The sequence below is a fragment of the Suncus etruscus genome, chromosome 14 (assembly GCF_024139225.1).
Source record: "Suncus etruscus isolate mSunEtr1 chromosome 14, mSunEtr1.pri.cur, whole genome shotgun sequence".
In the NCBI taxonomy this organism is placed as follows: Eukaryota; Metazoa; Chordata; class Mammalia; order Eulipotyphla; family Soricidae; genus Suncus; species Suncus etruscus.
Genome location: NC_064861.1, coordinates 69,592,091 through 69,605,784, shown reverse-complemented (window position 1 = coordinate 69,605,784; position 13,694 = coordinate 69,592,091).

The following is a 13,694-nucleotide window of genomic DNA, read 5'->3' as shown; positions in this document are numbered from 1 at the left end:
CAGATTAAATCTAATCTGTGATTAAGCCACACAGATTAAATCTAATCTAATCCACCTCCTTATTTTTGTAATTTCAGACTCACCTACCAATCACACAATTTTGTTAAAGGTTATATTAGCTAATGATCTAAAAAATAAATTGCTTTTCTGACCACTTTATAGTTTGGGAGAAGTAATGTTCATATTACTTTAATATTAATGTTTGAGGAAGTTATGCTAGACGGTATTTATAGATAGATTACTATTTATGATAGAAGGTATTTATAGATTTATTTAGATATATAAATTTATATATTAATATTATGATAGAAAATATTTATAGATAGATTACTATTATAGATATTATATTTACTATTTATAGGTTTTTATAGATAGATTTATAGATAGATTACTTTAATATTAATGTTTGGGGAAGTTATAATAAAGGTATTTATGATCCTGAGGCTGGAGCGGTGATGCCGTGGTAGGGCATTTGCTGTACAAATGACTTAGGACAGACCTAGGTTCAAACCCCCAGTGTCCCATATGGTCCCCCAAGCCAGGAGCGATTTCTAAGCTCATAGCCAGGAATAACCCGAGAGCATCACTGGGTGTGGCCCCAAAACAAAACAACAAACAAAAAAACCCAGAAGATATAGATCCTGTATATAATTTCATCCAATTTTAACACCGAAAAAAATAGTAGAAAATAATCAGTAGTTTCCTTCATCACATTCTATTCCCGAGTCCCATACTGGCTTCATCATGGCTTCCTGACCCCAACAAAAGGCAAATTGAGTAATTTTATAGGCTTGTGTCAATTACTTCTACAGTAATTCTGCACAATTATTAAGTTATGCATGTAATCGTTGGTAATGACCTCTCTCCTGATTGAATAGGCCAAGCAAAAACCCTGCTAATCCTGTGCCCTTGCAAACTGACACTTGTCTTTAATGAGCAGATTTGAACTAAAACCTTTGTCCTTATTAGGACAAAGTACAGATACTAGGACAAAGTATGAAATACAGAGTACAATTGCCCACACAAAGTCGGGAATTAGGAAAAGGATATAACTGCCAAATTGGTCCTGAAGAATGGGAATTTGATTATCCAGTCACTCTAAAGAAGTTCGCAAGGCCAGTTATGGTAATCAGTACAATTGATATCAAATTCTCCACTGTGAATTAAATTTGGTGGGCAACTACACAGAAAAGTTCTTAACAAAATATTTTCAATAAGGCATAATCAAATAGAGGAAGAATGAAATTACTTCAGAGTACTCTAATTTTTCAATCAATGAAATAAATTGCCCTAACAAAACTAACTCTAGAAAATAGTTTCTTGACAACAGGGGAAAATTAGATATTATTGTATATATAAATAATTATAAACTTTAGGAACTAAGTAATCTCTTTCTGCAGAGATGCAAAATGTATTCCTATTTTTAGATATGATAAATTTCATTTTAACTAATGACAAAGATTGCAATATTGATCTGTAACTATGTATAGTAGGTTACGTACTTGGCCAGTGTCTACTGAGCTATCTCAAACTTAAGATGAACACTCTGTGCATTATGTCATATGGTAATAAACTTGATGTTTAAACTTGATGTTAGTTAATTTATTGAAAGATTATCTAAGATTATACCTGGCCTTTGCTACTTTCATGTAAGTAGTAAATGTTGATGCCTTCTATTTTTAGATAAACAAATGATATCATTAAAGGTTAGCAAGTAGTCCTTGAGGAATATCTCAAACTGTGTTAATGAAAGCACTGAATGCATATATATTCAATATTTCAAAATAAAATCTAAAGGTTGAATTCATAACTTAAGGAATCATATAATCTCAACTGTCCCAAGAGATCTTCTAGACCATTTGCTTCTTTGATATGTTCCTTAAAACCCAATAGCTAGTGAATGACAGTGACATTTTCTTTCTTTGAAAGATTATTTTTCTTTAGTTAAAAAAAATCTTAATCTACGAAGTTGTCGATAGCTAAGTTTCAGGAATATAGTATTACAAAACACTATCAGTGTCAACTCCCATCACTCATGTTCCTATAATTCATCACCGCCCACCATCCCATGTCTGCTACTTTGGCAAGCACTGAAAATGTTTGTTGGTTACATTTTAGATCTCAAGTTTTCAATGTTGTTGAATCTGTGCTTTGGATTTATAGCCATACCTACTCTCCCACATCATAGTGACATTTCCAATCCACATATAGAACTTCATTGTGAACGAGTTCAGAAATGCAGTGCTATATAACATCTATTGCAAAAGTTTTAAAATAGTGTTTTAGGATCTGGAGTCAAAGAAAGAGACTACACAACTGGAGTAAAGCTGAACAAAACTTTAATCCAAAACTGGTGTTTTAGGAGATGAACCCCACCGAAGGTCGTGAATAGGATTATATAGGGAAAGGATATAGGGAGGTTCTAGATTCTTGATGATCTTTAAAATGATTGTTGTCTAGGGGTACCTTCCTACTGCTCCCTTGTGTCTTTTCCTGATAGGCCACCTAGTATGCCCAGGTAGGTTGGGGGCGGTGTTAATGAAATAGGTGAGGAAACCTAACATGTGGCTTATACCATGTAGTCCTTACAAAATGGTGTCCTTCCTTGTTTGGAACCTAAGAGAAGCCTTCCATATGGCCTTTACAAAATGGCATCTTTCCTTGGTCAGAACACAGAACCCAGGACATTTTAATCTCCCATTTAACAAATGATAGCAAAACTATTTGTTTTAAATCATTTATTTATTAGGGGCCATACGCACTGGTGCTCAGGGATCACAAATGGTGGTGCTAGAATTAAACTTTGTTGTTTGTGTAAGGCAAGTATACACTGTAGTGTGGCACTACCTCTCCAACCCTCAAATCATTTATTTTTCAGATTTGAGTGCCACATAACCCAGGAATTTCACTTTTAAGTATCTATTCCCAGGCCAATAAAAATATCTAAAGGATGTATGCACAGCACTCAGTGCAACAACATCTAAGAGTTGGAATAAACCTAGATGCCCAACAACAAATGAGTGTATCATGAAGATGTGGTTCATATATACCATGAAATACTACATAGCTCTAAGGAATGATGCAGTCATGCAATTCACTGAAACTTGAATAGAACTAGAGGATAACATGTTAAATGAAGTAAGCCAGAAAAGGATAAATATGGGATGATGTCACTTATATGTGGTATTTAGAATAACAGCATGTAATGATTCAAATTGAGTTCTAGTTCATTCTTGGCCACAGAATTTTTCTAGGAGAAGAAAAAAAATAGGTTGGAGGAGGAGAAAGATAGATGTTATATAATGGGGGAGAGCTGGCAAAGGGAAAATTTTGGTACCTGGTGGTTTTAAGGACAGATATAAATAATCAAACCATAGAGTCAACAATACTGAAACCATAACTTTAACAATCAAATTTTGGGAGGGGCCATTTGTGCCACACCTGGCGGTGCTCAGGGGTTACTCCTGGCTATCTGCTCAGAAGTAGCTCCTGGCAGGAATGGGGGACCATAAGGGACACTGGGATTCGAACCAACCACCTTAGGTCCTGGATCTGCTGCTCGCAAGGCAAACACTGCTGTGCTATCTCTCTGGCCCCAACAACAACCAAATTTTAAACGTTGTCTGTTATGGTGGCAGGCTTCAGGAGAAGGTCTTACAGGTCTAGGATGGAATTTGGAAACATTAGTGGAGGGAAGTTGTCACTGGTGATGGGACTGGCACTGGAGCATTGTATATCTAAAATGCAACTCTGAACAAATTTGTAAATCACAATGATTTAAATAAAAATTGTCACAAGAAGGGGGCTGGAGCAATAGCACAGCAGTAGGGTGTTTGCCTTGCACCTGGCCGATCCAGGACGGACCTTGGTTCAATCTCCGGGTCCCATATGGTCCCCCAAGCCAGGAGCGATTTCATCGGGTGTGGCCCAAAAAGCAAAAAAAAAAAAGATAATTTTAAATGGCAGAATTTAAGTATAATGAGTCTTGGCCATGAACTTACTCCTTTATTTTTTTTGTCTGTTTGTTTTTGGGGTCATGCTCAGTAGTGATCAGAGGTAACTCCTGGCTCTGTGCTCAGAAGTTACTCCTGCCAGGCTCAGGGGACCATATGGGATGCTAGTAATAAAACCCCACATACAAGGCAAATGCCCTGCTCATGATGCTATCACTCCAGCCAAATTTCTTCATGTGTAACTAGGTTTTTAATTTTCAGTACATTTTAAATAGTTGCTAATTGATTTGTAAGTCATTCCTGATCATCTCATTTATAATCTCAGCCTTCTTTGAAATGAAACTACTATAGAATTCAAGCTTGAGTATTAAAGTAGAGCTCATATTTTTAAAAAAATTTTTGTTTTGATTTTTGGATTCACCCAGTGATGCTCGGGGGTTATTTATGGCTCTACACTGAGGACTTACTCCTGTTGGTGCTCAGAGGACCATTTGGGATGCAAGAGAATGTAGAGAATATATTTTTTAAAAAAGAGAAAAATTATAGTAAGAATATTTAATGTTTATATATGCTATCACTCTGTGCATTTTAAAAGAAAGTAGCTGACCTTTTACTTGTTTCATTTTTTCAAATCACTAAAAAGGAGAGCTACTGTGAGTGAAGTTGGCAATTATATCAGGTTGTGGAGATTCAAACTGTACATCAGAAATCTTCTTTAACATGCTTGCCTCCTTGTGTCTTCCAATTTCTTCTTCACTCTATACAGATATTTTCACTCCTTTGTCTTTTGGGTCAACTATTTTTTTATTTAGCTCGTAGTCTTCAGAGAAAACTAGTAGGATCAGTTCCAAGTGTTTTTACTCAAATGTTCATTCTTGAATAATAAGAAAGTTTGTTTATGTCAAATAATTGCATAACATTTGATTTTCTATTGCACATCCCCTATACATATATCAATTTGAAACCCTTTAACTTTACTCATACTCATGTTTATTCCTCTTTCCAGTGGACTTGTTAGTAATGGTCTGAGTCTGAGTTGATGTGTTGATTCATCCACCCCTCTGAGGAGTTTGTACTTCATCATTCAAGACCCATTGAGAGTTGACCTCGGTTACTGACTTGGAAATCAGAAGCAGTGTGGGGCTGGAGAGTTTTGTCCTGCAAAGCACCTGCTCTCAATTGAACCTCAGGTAAGAAGTTAATCTATTTTAGCAAGGAGGGACTCATGGAGCTCTAGAGATAAAATGGATGGTGTTTATCTGCCCATATATCCCCAGACAAGGCTGAGGGACCTAATTATTTTTCCTATCAGTATCCTGATTTGGGCATAGGTGATTGACTGGGGCTCTTTATTTAGTTTGTTTACAGCTTTGCTTCCTTATCATCAGAGCAGAAGCCTAATTTTCAGCATATCATTCCTGGAGGCTGCAGGAGGGAACTCCTCAAAGGTGTTTTTAGGAGCCCCATGGCATTCAAACTGTGTTAAACGTCAGTTCACTATCCCTAGATTGTCGCATCTTTTTGTAAGTCCTGTCAAAAGGCATCCCATATTCTATTATCCTGATGGAGAAAGATCACCTCAGTCACAGGGCATTGTCATGAGACTTCATTTTCCTAACTACATGGAGTCACTGCTTTGTGGGGATTATGACCCACCTCCTCATTTAATGGCCTGTGGATAGAAGATGCTGACACTAATTCTGGTAATTAATCCTAAGAAAACTTGCATATAGTGATTTTTAAATGCTTTGAATATGCTCTTTCTTTGCACTGGAACTTGAGAAATCAGAGCCTGAGGAAAAGATTTAATGTGGAAAGTTAGTAAAGTAGTAACAAGTTCAGAGATTCGAAAGCCAAGGGGAAAGAAAGGCAGTCAAAAGAGCTAAATTCAAGGTATGTGTTGATTCTAGCAGCCATCAAGAGAGAGGAAGTCATGAAAGTTTCCTGTACTTGGATGTACATGGAATCGATTATGCTGAGTGAAATAAGTCAGGAGGAGAGAGATAGAATAGTCTCACTCATCTATGGGTTTTAAGAAAAATTAAAGACATTATTGTAATAAGGCCCAGAGACAAAAGAGTTAACGGCTGGAAGGACCAGAAGGACTGGCTCACAATTTGAAGTTCACCACAAAGAGTGGTGAATGCTGTTAGGGAAATAACTTTACTAATAACTAGCATGACAATGTTAAGGAATGAGAGAAGTAGAATGCCTGTCTCCAATACAGGCAGGGTTGTGGGGGAGGCATTGGCAGTGGGAATGTTGCACTGGTGAAGGGGGTTATTCTATTTATGACTGAAATCCATCTAACAACAATGCTTGTAATCATGATGCTTAAATAAAGATATTATATAAAAAATTTAATTGACAATAACAACAACAAAATAAAGGTATATGTTGAGCTGGCTGCTTCTTTATGTTGACCCCTGGAATGACCTGACAGAGGACAGAAATAATTACTCAACATTCCATTATAGAATTCTCTGAAAATACTGTTAGAGAAAAGCTCATCTTCAGGAAGAAATAACAAGAGGACATTCATTCTCTTGGCTCCCTACTGTCATTTACGTTGTATCAATTGAGTTTCCCACTTGTGGGTGTGGCTTATGACTTCTTAGCCTTCAAAAACATACAGAAACTCAAATATTAGGTTCTGAGAAATAGTGATCATCATTTTTTAGAAGTCTAGCACGCTGAGATGACCATCAAGGTAAAGAAGGCCTGGATGGTGGGGGAGAGGGAGTTGGTGATTCCATCCCAAATCAGGCCATAGTTTCTACTCATTCATGCATCCCCTCTGCTTCCTTTGCAAATGATACTGCTGTGCATTGTGGGTCCTCCAATTTATCCTTCCGTACAAAAGGCACCTAACACGGTCACCACTCATGCCCATGCCATTAGAAAATCCAAGATAAAGCACAAAGGAACAAAGATTTAAAAAAAAATAAAAATAAACATAGTGTAGCATTTCCTCATGTAGCGTATACAGCTGAAACCTAGTTAATTTCCTAAAGCAATACTATTGCAATAAAAAGAGGAGAAAGACAGTTTTGCTTCTTAAGTGGTATATAAAACAGTATGGATATTGAGGAGGAAAGTGGTAAGAAGTGAGGAGCTAATGAAACTCTCTAAAAAGATTTCATGTGTTTTAGTATGTTTTTCAAAAGCAAATTCTACAAACATGACATCTGCCTTGGTCCCACTTTATCCTTCCTTTCCCCCACTGCACTGAGAGTTTTGGTTCAGGTGATTCATTCAAGCAATCTAGAGCCCTAGTATGGTCACTCTTTCTCTTGCAACTTGAGGGCTAGCAGAGCTGGATAAATCTTGGTTATTTGAAAATTTAATTTAAAAAGTTATCTCTGTTCTGACAGTCCTAAGGAGAGTCAAAGTATCAATTACTACAGATAGGAATAGAGGAATTGTTAATAAAATAACTTGGAAATAAAGATGGGTAATGGCCAGAAGTGGTGTCAAGGAAAACATTATCTTCACAATTTACATAACTGAAATATTTGATTCCCATTTGCAGCCCACTTTTAATCCAGTAGCAATTGACACTAAGCACAACTTATGTAAATTGAATTTATATTAAAATATCATCATGCCATTAATAGAGAATTTACTTCCCAAATGTATGAAGAGCATAAAAATCATTTTCCAAAAGCAGATGTGTAATGGATGGAGCATTGCTCCTTTAACATTTGCTCAACCAAATGGGCTTTATTAGTGTTTTGAATGCGTAAGAGTTGAAATTGACAAATAATATCCAGTGAAGATCGCTCACAAATGGAAGGTATATAATTTTTGTGAATACAAATATAGAAAGGTAAAGTCATACTTAAAGACAAATTTATTTATTATTACCAATGCTATAAGATTTTAGGGACTGGAGTGATGGCACAGTGGCTTGCATTTGCCAACCTGGATTTGATCCCCCAATACCTCAAATGATTTCTTGAAGGGCTATCCTGCCAGGAGTGATCCTTTAGCATAGAGCCAAAAGCAATTTCTGAGCACAGCCAGATATGGCCCCCAAACAACCAGAAATTACTATAAGATTTTAGGAGTACAGCTTTATACCTCTGTATGTAATCTCACCAAGACTACCAAAAATGTTCAATGCCATCACATTTCAAAATTACCCTCTGCGTCATCTCTCTAAACCCTTTATTTTATCCCACTGGTAATGACTAAGTTATTTGCTTTATATCTTGCTAATTAGGTAGCTTTAGTTACTTATCTCTCCCTATATGAGTGAAAACAGGCAGCAATTGTCTTTCTCATCTTATTTCACAGAGCATAATCATTTCCATATTCATTTATGTTGTCACAAAAGGAACACTTTCAGCGGATTAGGATTCCATTGAGTCCTAGGATACCATCACTTCTACCCAGTATAGCAGTTTCTACCTTTTTCTCTGTTGGCTTTAAATGCCTATTTCAACCTTTCACTGGGAATCTGTTTTTCTAAATAGCTGATCTGGTTTTTGTATCACAATTTAGATGGATCCTTCTCTTTATTCAACAACATCATCAGTTCTCTATTGGTGAATTCAGGCCATTCTCATTGATGGTGATGATATATGGGGTGTAAACGCTACTGTTCTATCTTTTGTTTTCTGGTGCTTTTTAACAAATGTAGGTTATGCTCTCTCTGAGTTTCTATCTGACTTTTCCTTTGGATTGTTTCCCCTGGTGAGACTCTGAATTTCTTCAATTTTGCTTCTGCCTTTACTTACAATTTATTTTGTGGCTACAGAGTCCATCTGTGATGAAGAGTCCTTTGTACAGGTATAGACTTATCAGTAGACTAAACAGATTCTGTCCTGTTTTTTCCTTCTTTTTGACGTTATGTTGTCTCATTTTATTCTTGTTTATGTTCCGGATTCTTTATTACTTTTGTGTTCTCTTTTCTTTAGAAGATTGCTTTCAACATTTCTTGCAGTGCAGTTTGGTGGTGGCAAATTCCATTAGCTTTTGTTTATTGTGAAAAGCCTTTATTTCTCTATCATGTTTGAATTAGAATTTCACAGGGTAGAGCATGCTTGGCTGAATTTTTTTTTTTATCTTTTAGGACTGTGAATGTTATTTTACTTTCTTCTATCCTGTAGAGTTTCTGCTGAGAAAGTGATGGTTGCCTGATTAGGAGCCTTTGTAGATCATCTATTCATTTTCCTAGTAGTCTTAATATTTTTCAAGTCAACAAGTGTTTCCAGCAGTAAATATTACCTTCTCCCTATAGGGTGTACTGGCCTATAAGAATCCTGAGTTTTGGTATTTTTTGTTTTAATTTCTTTATTTTTGACACTGTGGTTTACAGAGTTGTTCATAATACAGTTATTTCTGGCACTCACTGTTCCCACCACCAAAAAGATGCCCCCTAACAGGTATGATACTTACTATTGCTTACTATTGCTTGGTACAACTAAATGGTAATGAGATTATGAGTATAAAAACATTAAAAGAAAATTTGTTCTGGGAGTCGGAGCTATAGCACAGTGGGTAAGGAATTTTCCTTTCACACAGCCAATCTTGGCTCAATCCCCATCATTCTATATGGTCCCCTAAACCTTCCAGGAGTAATTTTTTAACTCAGAGCCAAGAGTAACACCTGAGCGCTACCAGGTATGGCCCAAATATTATTTTTGAATATTGTTAGATTTCAAAATAGGGTCATTATGTCATTGAAGGTCTACTAAACTGTTGTTGCTAATTGGTTGTTTTGCTGTTGGTTTTGTTGAGCTTTTGTAGATTCTAAGGAAATTTCACATCTAGGGGCTGGAGCGGTGGAGCAGTGGTAGGGTGTTTGTCTTGCATGCGGCTGACCTAGGGCAGACCTTGGTTTCATCCCCAGCATCCAATATGGTCCCCCAAGCCAGGAGCAATTTCTGTGCGCATAGCCAGGAGTAACCCCTGAGCGTCACTGGGTGTGCCCCCCCCCAATAAAGAAAGACAATTTCACATCTAATTTGGTGTATTTCTTCTGGGAAGTCAGTGTTATGGGAACAATTCGGAGTATCTGTGGAGCTGGGCTGATGAGCTCATCGTGGCAAACAGTAGTGGTTTGTGAAGGTCCGCTAAAGGATCCTAGTGTGATCAAGATCTGAGGCTAGTAAGTCCATGAATTTTTCTTGCTAGTGGTGCCTCTCTTTTAAAAGTTAGGTAAGTCTATGGTTTTGGGGTTTTTTTTTGGGGGGGGAGCTTGGGCCACACAAAGTGATGCTGAGGGTTTACTCCAGACTATGTGCTCAAAATCACTACTGGCTTGGGAGACCATATTGGACACCAGAAGATCAAACTGAGGTTCCTTCTAGGCTAGCACCCGGAAGGCAGACACCTTACAGCTCTGTACCACTACTCTGGCCCCGGTTTTGGTATTCCTGACCTTGGAACTTTCACAGTCTAATGTGATGTGGTGTGGGGCTTTTTCCTTACTGGATTAGTATTTCAGACAGACTCTAGGAGATTTCCTATGATTACATGAGAACCCATCCCCCTACTGCCTATGTCTGATCCTCTTCTTACACTTATGCCAATTTGTCCTTTCCCAAGCCTTACTTGGACTAGATCTATCATTATTAGAGATTTTTATGGGCAGAATATATACTTCTTTCTCTATTCATTTTCTATTCTCTGTGATGAACTTTTTGATTTTAAGAAGCAATACTTATGTTGTTTTGAGACCCTTAACTTCTACATTTTGGTCAAGTACTTTGTTGTTGTAAACAAGTAAATTCAGTGACAAAGACTTCTAGCAAATTCACCTAGAGTGTGCATTTTTGACTGTTTGAAAACAGATATCAAATGTAATCTGAGAAGTTTGTGGATCTATTTCAGAATTGTATTAATCTACAGGTATCAAATATTATATAAAACACAAAGTACTTCTATGAACTCACAAGCTTTTGCAGTCAACTAATATCCACTATAATTTCTAGAGATGAAGATAAACTGTGTTTTGAGATACGTTACAAGTATAATGCAATATGAAAATGATTCCTTCTTTGAAAATAATAGGAACATCTACTATGGCAGTGGTTAGATATCCTCAATCATCAGTCAAGAAAACTATGATTTTGATGAATTTAGCTGTAATCCAGCTCAATTTTATTCAGCATATGCCTGACTTTAGCAAAATGTTTCCTTTGTAGAATGTCTCACTTAGAAAATGTTCAAAAATCACTTGAGATTTTTTTGTAACACATCAAGCCCTTAGAAAAATGTCCCTTAAAATGATTTTCCAATATAGATCTGTGTCTAATATTTCACAGGAATTTTTCTTTTTTTTCTTTTTTTCTTTGGGCCTTGGTGATGTTCAAAGCTTATTCTTTTATTTTATTTTATTTTATTTTGGTTTTAGGGCCACACCAGTGACACTCAGGGGTTACTCCTGGCTATGTGCTCAGAAACCGCTCCTGGCTTGGGTGACCATATGGGATGCCAGGGGATTGAACCAAGTTCTGTCCTAGGCTAGTGTGGGCAAGCAGACCGCTTACACCACTGACTTTTCAAGCCTTATTCTTAACTCTACGCTCAGGTATGTGGTGCTCGGGATTGAAACTGGGTTGGCTGTGAACAAGGCAAACTCCCTACCCAAGGTACTATCCCTAAAACGCCTTTCACAAGAACTCCCAAAAACTAAAAAACATTTGTGAGTGTGGGAAGCCTGAGGTCTAGAAGGGTTTCTACCTTTCCACAAAGACCACTCTTTATTTGGCCAAGTCTTTAGAAAGAATATAGGTAACTAAATGTCCTGAGCTTTATGCACAGTGTAGGAAGCCTGCCACTCAGAGGACTATCCACAAAACACATAAATGCGCTAAGATAAAAGCAGAGTATCCTTTCATATGACATGGGTATAATCACAAAGAGAGAGACATTACACTAGGTAAGCTTACGTATTTCTTAAAATCAACATTAGTTGTCTCAATTTTCTTCTTTCCCCTGTGCTGGTTCCTAGGCACTTATATCATAAAAATAATTTAATTTTATATAAACAATAACCATCTGGTCAACTAGCATATCAGTGTTACCCAGTGTTTGAGTCATGGAGACATATTTTATTTGAGCAAGCATTCATCAAATTAGCTCCATATATCAACTCAAGGAGCATTAGCTTTTGCATGGACTGAGGATGCTACAAAACCACTACTGACAAAGTGATTTCACACCTCTTATCTATTGTTATATAGAACTGAAAAGCTCATTGAAATGCATACTGGAGAAGCATGGGTTTTATTAACTATATGAGCTACATGGCACAGATTGCTGAAGAAAATGAGGAAGAGTCACCAAAAAGGCTCTTGCTATTAAGAAAGCCACACTCTTCATGATTCTCTTAATTTCAGAAAATGTATAACTTGAGAGCAAGTCACATTTCTTATAAAGCTTAGTGAATCTGAAAGTGTGTATGTGCTGTCACTTATGCACATGCATGTCTGTATCTATTTGCATATGAAAGCATATGATACCCATATAGAATGTAGAAGTACATGTTGTGAGTAGTTGTACATACACTGATGTGAGAAAAGTACGTGTCCATGGACATTTTAGGGAGCAAACAAGAAGCATTAAAAAAAGTCACATGAGGGTGACTTGCATGAGAGATAATGCACAGAAAGTTAAGAATAGAAGAGAGAACTTGTGCCAAAGCAATGGCGCAGTGGTAGGGCCTTGCACAAGTCCTTGCCTTGCACAAGGCTGACTCAGGATGGACCACAGTTTGATCCCCCCCCATACGGTTCCCCAAGCCAGGAGCGATTTCTGAGCACATAGCCAGAAGTAACCCCTGAGTGTCACTGGGTGTGGCCCCAAAATAAAAAAAAATAGAAGAGGGAACTCTAAGGGGAGTTAGGGGGATTTGAAGATGTGAGAGAGTTGGGAGGATGTGTAGTCGGGATGTAGGTGTGTCGCATACCTATGGGAGTGAGTGTAATATGGGTAGGATTTGCTTTAGCTTCAACTGTGAATGTATTGAATTTCTGGGGATGAGGATTTTCTGACATAACTGCAGAGGAGATTAGTGGGAGGGAAATAGCGATTGAACCCAAATTGAACCCCAACAAGCATTCCAGCAGCTTTCAAATAATCCTTTGAGCAGGGGAAGGGGCTCCCTTATTGTTTTTTACCTTTCAGGTAGATGCTTTAAGTGAGCACCAGTATTACCCGCCGGTGGAGCTGTCCTCTGTTTAAAATCATGGGATCCTTAAGGTGTAAGTGATTCTGAAGGTAATTTACTTCCAATCCTCCATTTGCCAGAGGAATAGATGAAGGGCAGAGTTTTCATTTATTGTTTAGTTTTTTATTTCCCTCAGACCTAGCTGACCATGTATTTTAACAGTGTGGTTTGGATTAAGCACCACAGACTAATATGCATTTGGGCAAAAATACCAAACTGGATTCTAGAACAAAACAAAAAAATATGTTAAAAAAAATCGCCTATCTGGGGAGCAAGTGGAAGAAGTAGGAGCTGAATAAACTTCAGGTCTGAAAGGGTCACACAAAATAGACGTGATAGCCATGGGCTGCAGATAAATAGGGTCCCAGAATAGGCAATTTTTGAGAGTTTTTAGCTTTTCAGCAGAGAAAATTAAATAAAATGCATCAGTCCTTTTTACTTGAATCCCTTGCCTTTTCCCCAAACTTTCTAAACTATTGAATCTTGCATCTTTACCCTAAATCAGCAGCCTGGAGAATATTTGGACCTGTAAACTGCATGATAAACAAAACCTGAATTAA